Genomic DNA, 8,228 nt, shown 5'->3' with positions numbered 1-8,228 from the left:
TAGTTGGATATTTCATTGTTTTAACCATTTTACCTAAAGAAGATACCTGGGCTATCAACAAAATAATTGCGTTGAGCTCCATGGTATCAACAGCTCTCTTGTACTTCTCAACACTTGTGGTAAGGTACTGATAGTTATTATAGGCAATCTTTTCCAAAATCTCATATGCTTCATTGTAAGATTTATCTAATAATGTACCATTGGCAGATGCATCAACTACCATTCTCGTATGTGGATTCAATCCATTATAGAAAATTCCCATTTGAGTCCACTATTGAAATCTATGCATCGAATATTTCCAAATTAAATCCTTAAATCGTTCCCAAGCTTTATATAGCTTTTCATCCTCCAATTGTTGAAAAGTCTTAATGTTGTTTCTAAGCTTAGCATTCATGTTTGGAGGATTATACCATAGCAAAAACCTCTAGAACAGATCATTCCATGATGCCATTGTTCCTGATGGCAAAGCATTCATCCGGGCTCTTGCTAGGTTCCTCAAAGATTATGGAAATAGTTGAAGTCTCAAGGCATATTCAGGAACACCTTGTTTCCTGAACAAGTCACAAACCTCTAGAAAAATTCGCAAATGCAATCTTTTATCTTCAGTAGGCAATCCACCAAACTGTCCTACTGTTTATAACATTTGAAACATTACCTGCTTCAGTTCAAACTGCTGAGCTTGTATTTATGGTTTGACTATCCCTGGGTTCAAATCATCCAAAATTGGCACAACATGCTCTCGGATTGGTCTATCTTAGTCATCTATCACCCCTACAGACATGCGGATCAGCACCTTGACCATTCAAGTTATCATTTATACCTGGTATCACCTTTTGAATAGGAGGATTTGGATCTTGACCATTCGGATTACCATTGAGACAAAGATCAATCACATTACTAGCTATTTTTCGTAGTTCTTTTCACCTTCTGCGTAAGATTCTGTTAATCTCTGGGTTAAAATGATATTCTTGGTTAGCAGGAATGCCTCTTCTCATGTACTGGTGGCAAATCAGTAGAAATTAAATTAAACTAATTTAAATTAAACTAATGAAATTAAATAAAATAAGTAAACCAAACTACACCAAATTGCCAATCCCCGGAAATGGTGCCAAAAACTTGTCCCGTGTGAATATGATCTGTGAATTGTGCAAGTATACACGTTAGATCAAGTAATAAAGCAATAAGTGAGTATCGTTCTCGCGAGGATCGGATTGAGGCAGTAATGTGGTCAAGTTATGAAATGTGATTAATGCTATGGTAAGATTATGGTAAGTATACAATGGCAATTAACATGAATAATAATTTGTGCAATATATGGAATTAATGAATATTTGGAAATGTAATGACAATTATGAGAATAACTATGTGAATAATATACAACAAATAAATAAATGGCTAAGATTTCTATGGAAAATCTACTTCGACAAATATAATGGTAACCCGATGTAGAGTGGGAAGGTCGGGATTACTAAGAATCTACTTTTCCTGTCAACAACGCCTTAGCAAAATCATATGTAACCTACTATTCAAAAGAGTTCTTAAGTGGCCTGGATCTTTCAAGAGCAAAAACGTCAAGCTACCTTGCCTGTATCTATAGGCATTTAACATGGTACCCTGCATTATTACCTTCTGTATGATCGCTTCTGTATGTTTAAAATCTACTACAAGTATCTGTCACGTACTTGCTCATATCATTCAACCACGGTCCAACTAATCCAACATTTTCAGAATTAAATTAGTTTAAGGGTATGCTGCACAGTCGACTATGTCTAGGGATTGCTCACATACATTGTAAAGAATAAAATAATTGAATGAAACAGTAAAATAACCCAGATTTATACTGCAACCATTAAAGGAAGTTAAAGTTTCATCAAAGTAATCCTAATCCTATGAGATTTAACTCATGTGTTGGAAAATAATATTAAACTCAAACATCATTTCATCACTGTAATTTAAGGAACAAATTAGAAATAATGGAAAAGAGTCGGGAAGGCAGTGTTTGCTTGTCCAATTCACACTCTAGCTGTGTGGAACGATGGAAATGTGCAAGTGTACACAATCGCAACAAGTAATAAAGTGACAAGTAAATGTCGAGTTATCATACCCACAGGGACTGTGTAAAAAAAAATATTTATGAAATAAAATTCAAACACTCTGGTGATTAAAAATATTTTGATTTTGAGTAATTGATTAAAAATTAAATTTAACTAAGTAAAATAAAATAAAAGTCCCAATGCACAATTTCAAATGATGATTTTAATCAAGATAAATAATTGTGTTAGATTAATTACATTTCTTAACTTAATATTACTAAAACAATGTTCATGTTGTTACGAATAAATTCACGACAACCTAATAATTTGTTAACTATAGCACAAGGTAACTAATCTCTTGAACATATCACTATGCCAATTCAAACAATTAATCAAGTTAAATAAGCAAGTAAAAGATTAAGTGAGGTAACAATATATACCGACATGGAAACAGTTTAATTACAATAATCTTGCAAGTTATGCAAGGCTAATATACCGTTTAATACTGTTGCTCATTTAACTCTCAGCTACCTTAGAAGATTAAACATGCATTAATTAAGTATTGTGTCAATTAATTACAATTTTAACAGGATTAATAATTAATTCATTAGTTACCTCACAATTGTAATGCAACAATAACATAATCATGGTTTTACTTTATCAAACAATTTACCAAGTCCTATAACAACACAAACATAATTTAATAACTTAAGTGGACGAAATGCAATCAACCTAAAATGAATTAATTTTAATCCATGTTAATTAAATTAAGAATAATTTTAATAAATTAAGTGGATGAAATGCAATTAACCTACTAAACCTCAAATTTTGGGATGTTACATTAAGAATAACAACATAACAAATCCCGTATTTCTCCAAAGTCTGACTAGTTTGCTCCGCTCCTCATTCTCTGCTCATTGTTGCTAAACCAAGGTGTAACGTCTCCACGCCCGAGACCGTCGCCGGAGTCGAGTATGAGGTGTTACTAAGCTTAATTTAACATATTTAGAACTTTGGATTATTTATTTCTACATTCACAGCTTTTAAGCTACTTGCATCACAGTCACAAGAAAAATCATATCTCGAGTTACGAAACTCAAAATCAAGATCCGTAAATTTTCCCTAAATCTAGACTCATATACCTATCTAATAATTTTTTTCTAGAATTTTTGGTTGGGCCAATTAGTACAGTTTATTAGTTAAAGTTACCCCTGTTTCAGGACTTGACTGGTCTGACCTCTGTTTACTACGAACCACATTTCTCTCTGTAAAAAATTCATATGACTATGAGATTTGTTTCTAATGAAACTAGACTCAACAAGGATTCTGAGAATATAAAATACACTACCTAATTATATCTTTACAATTTATGGTGAATTTCTAAAGTTGGAACAGGGGATTCAAAAACTGCTATGACCCTGTTTCACTAAAATTCAAATATCTTGTAACATATAATTCCTTTACCTGTTTCATTTGTTTCATGTGAAACTAGACATAATAAGCTTCAATTTGATATGTATTCCATCACCAAGTTCAATTTCTATGATTTTTAGTAAATTTTTAAACTCGCGTCAGTGTTGCTGCAGTATTCTGTTTATGGCAAATTTCATCCCTTTTATGAGTTTTTATGCACTAAGTATCTTAATAATTTTCCTTAACATCAAATATAATCTAAACTAAATATTTTCATAATTTATCATTATCAAGCATTTCCTCAACCATTCCATCACCATACCATAAGATCATTTACACAAAAAAAGTATATTGCTATACATGCCATACTTAAATTTACAAGCCATTACCAAAAGTCTTCCGGATAGTGTGACTGAGCCTTCGACCTATCCCGACTCCTGAGCTGGCTTGTCCAAAACTACAATGAGTAAGGAGGGAGTAAGCATAAATACTTAGTAAGTTCATATGCAAATAATAAGTAACATAACAAACAGTCATACCAATCAACATTAGCATGTATCACTAAAACACATATCACATTTTTAATCATTTTTCATCATCTTATTACCTTATCGTGGTTGTATCAATACTCAACCCGAGGGTTAAATACATACCTGTCCAAAATAACCATTTCACATCACTCACCAATACTTCTCTTTACATCTCGAATATTCCTCCATTGAGTAGAACTTTACCCGTTGAACACGTTGGAATATAATTCGGATACATGGATAACTTGCACATAAGTGCCATATATGCAATCAAGCAATCATGTAACCCGCCCATAAGCGAACTCGGACTCAACTCAACGAGCTCAGGCGTTCGCATCCATAAGTGAACTCGGACTCAACTCAACGAGTTCGGATGCCTAGTTACATCTCACGAACTCGGACTCAACTCAACGAGTTCGGACATTCGCATCCATAAGTGAACTCGGACTCAACTCAACGAGTTCGGATGCTCAATCATCCTAGTGACATGTCACTTGTATCCTAATCTATTCCTAAGGTTCAAACAGGATTTTTCCTTGAACACTTATCCTTGCCGTCTTCCGTAGAATGCCGAAATCAATACTCGGTAACAATTATATTTAACAAGTAGTTCACATAATTTACATATTATTTGAAATTAACCACAAAGCATACATTTCATAATAAAATTCAGCATAACATATAATTAACATCAATAACTTAAAAATAACCATTATGATACATTATTTACACATGAACTTACCTTGGTACCAAAATACAAAGATTTTGCAATTTAGTCCACAATCTTTTCTTTTCCTCGATTGAGGTCGATTCCACGTCTTTCTTGATCTAAAATAACACATTTAGCTTATTTAATACTCACATTATCAAATTAATCCTTAACTCAAATTTTGGAAAAATTACAATTTTACCCCTAAACTTTTGCATATTTACATTTTTGCCCCTAGGCTCGGGATTAAAATTTATTCCTTATTCTTATGTTTTACAACATGCTGATCACTTTTCTCTTCTATGGCAACATCAAATTCCCACTCTAACATGTACTTGTGACTATTAGGTATTTTTACCGATTAAGCCCTTTTACTCGTTTTTGCTTAAAATCGAGTAGTACAAGTTGTCTAACATAATTTAAAACTTCATATTCTATCATAAAACATCAAAATACACAAATTTCACCTATGGGTATTTTTCCAAATATAATTCCTAGGTTAAATTATTGCTAACATAAGCTTTATCGAGTTACTGGGATCTCAAAATCGTAAAAATCATTAAAAACGGGGCTTGGAATCACTTACTATGGAGCTTGGAAGCTTGAAACAAACCCTAGCTATGGAGAACCCTTGAAATTTCGGCCTAATGAAGAAGATGGACAAAAATTGGCTTTTAATTTTGTTTTTAATTCATTTTAATAACTAAATGACCAAAATACCCTTACTACTAAACTTTCCAAAAATTCCTTCCATGTCCTAATTTTGTCCATGAACTTAAAATTGGTCAAATTGCTATTTAAGACCTCCTCATTAATATTCCAAAACAATTTCATACTAAAAACTTCTAGAATGCAAGTTTTGCAACTTATTCGATTTAGTCCCTACTTTCAATTTAAGCACTTTAGGCATAGAATTTCATCACGAAATTTTCACACAATCATGCAATCATATCATAAACCTAAAAATAATTATTTCTATCTCAGATTTATGGTCACAAAACCACTATTCCGATTAGGCCCTAATTCGGGATATTACACAAGGCTTCTACAAGCACTTGACTGATGCTACTGATGGTGGTTGAAGGGCTCTTTTCCAAGGGGGAAATCGACAAGGGAATGGAAGGGAAAATTGGAAAATAAATGAAGGTTTGGAAGAGAGAGAATAAGAGAGGAGTGAAGAATGAAAGATGTGAGAGGTGTGTGGAATGAGTAGCAAAGGGGGGTATTTATAGGTGGTATTGGCTACTAAAATAGTAAAAAACCAACAGCCATAGACCCCCCTTGGCTGGCCACATATGTGGCAAGTCTGAATGTTTCAAACTTGCTAAATTTAGCTAGGGGAAAATCTACAAAAGCTTGATAAGTGGAGGGGTTTGAATGCAATTTTAAGGAAACTTAAAGGGCTGATTTACAATTCAAATAATCAGCTAATTTGAGCTGATTGGGCCAGCATGTTGGACGGTTTGGGACAGCCCTTTTCCTTGATTGGACCTATAACGCCCCAATTTTTGGGAATTCTGTGAATGTTGGCATAGGTTTAATTATGTTAGTGGGCCTCTAGAAGGCCCATGCTTAAGATAGAACCCGGCAATTTTAGTTAATTTTTGTTCCATAAGAAAAAGGGGATGAAATTATGAAATAGAACCTATGTGAAAATGTTTGAAAATGCTATAGGCTAAATTGAAGTCGCCAAATAAATAGGAGTGCAAAATAGGAGGATTTGCATGACAAACCTCCCATTTTACATGAAGTGGCCAGCCATCATGTTGTTGTAGACAATATGAGCACTTGATATCCATAATTCATGGTACAAATTGATAATGGGTTAGGTAAATGTTCCATGATAATGGATTAGGTAAATATTCCATGATAATAGGTTAGGTAAATGTTCCATGATAATGGTTTAGGTAAATGTTCCATGATGGGCATTTCATGTCTTTTGTATTAAAGAATTAAATGGATGAAATATGAATTTTATTAAAAGAAAAAGGGGTGAAAGGAACAAAGTTTTGTCCATATTTGTTCATCATAGCTGAAAGTAAGAGAAGAGAAAGGAGAGGAGAAAGCTCTTGAGTATTCGGTCACTAGGAGGAGGAAAATTGAAGGTAAGTTCTTGGTACCTTGCTTCTATTTTGAGGTTCATGAGTTCTTCTTGATTCTATCTTAACTCTTGAAGCATATTTTGGTTTTTAGTTGTGTTGTGAGCATTTAGTCATGAATTAAAATGAAGGAAATAGTTGTTGTTTCATTTTCTTTTGATGAAAAATGGAAGATAGGTGAAGTTGAGCTAAACAAATGAGCATGCATGTGCGTTAGATGCTAAGGGGAAAAATCGGCTAACATGTTGTGCTTTAAAATGATGAAATGGAGATTATACTTAAGTAAAATCATAGATATGTGATGATTGATTGGTGATATACATGTTTAAATAACAAGCATGCAGGTTAGGTGTGTAAGAGTGAATTTGGTAATAAATCTGCTTGGGACAGCAGCAGTAACGTGACTTTGGAAAATCACCATAAATTGTGGGAGATGAGTTAGAAGCTGAATAAATTATGTAATTAAATATTAATGAGTCTAGTTTCAAATGGAATAAACGAGAACATATTTTGAATTCTATACAATGAGAAATTTGATTCGTAATGAAGAGTGGTCAGATTAGTGAAACAGTGAAACATGGGAAACTTTAAGAACAATCTGGTATTGATTGGCCATACCAAAAATTCTGAAAATTTTATGGATAGAAGATATATGAGTCTATTTTCAGGGAAAATTAATGGCACTTGATTTAGAGTTTCGTAGTTCCAGCTATAAATGATTTAGTGACTGTTGCTCAGGAAGACAGCTTGCAGTGAAATTATGATTATGTGATAAACACTGACAAAAATTTGTTAATGGGTTGCTTATTGATTTCTTATAAGCTTACTCTGATCTGTAGGTGTGGTTGACCGAATATTGTAAGGGGTTAATACGTAGTTCGTATTTGAATAGTTAGATTAACGTGTTAGTAATCCACTTGTAAGCGGTCCGTGTGTGGATCTCGTCAGCATATCGTCGCAAACAGGTGTGTAACTAACACCCTCTTTCTTAGTCTGGATCGGCAAAAGTCGAAAAGCCGAAAACCGATATTTTGTAGATTTGCGAGTGTGCGAATGCTCGTGAGGTAAATCGATTAATGTTTTTGGTAAGCTGTAAAATTTGGACTGCAAAGTGCATGATTTCTGTGCCCTCGATATTTTTGGGCTTAATGGGCCAAAATTGGAATGATGGGCCAACGGGCCCAATTCGGTAAGAACCCTCGGTACGTGATTCTGTTAGTACGTGAAAAGTAGGAATATGCATGAAAAACCCTAAAATAGATAAATTACTGAAATACCTTTAAAAGTGGAAAATTTACAGTTTTACCCCTAGTAGATAAATTACCGAAATACCCCTAGGGTTAAATTGACCTAAATGCATGTTTGACTGTTGTTATTTACTGCATGCCATGTTGTTATTATCTGATGCATGGGATTGGTATATTGACGGAGGAAGTACTGAAAG

General features: G+C 33.7%; 1 non-coding gene across 1 annotated transcript; it reads left to right on the top strand.

The window, feature by feature from the left end:
* The first annotated feature begins 278 nt into the window (after positions 1 to 278).
* Positions 279 to 385, top strand: LOC121206570 (small nucleolar RNA R71). Its single transcript, XR_005901636.1, has one exon. It is a non-coding gene; the product is annotated as a small nucleolar RNA R71 (small nucleolar RNA).
* The last annotated feature ends 7,843 nt before the right edge of the window (positions 386 to 8,228 follow it).

Source organism: Gossypium hirsutum, chromosome A01 (genome assembly GCF_007990345.1).
Source record: "Gossypium hirsutum isolate 1008001.06 chromosome A01, Gossypium_hirsutum_v2.1, whole genome shotgun sequence".
Taxonomy (NCBI): domain Eukaryota; kingdom Viridiplantae; phylum Streptophyta; class Magnoliopsida; order Malvales; family Malvaceae; genus Gossypium; species Gossypium hirsutum.
The sequence above is the reverse complement of the archived record's forward strand: the minus strand, read 5'-3'. Positions and strand labels throughout refer to the sequence as shown.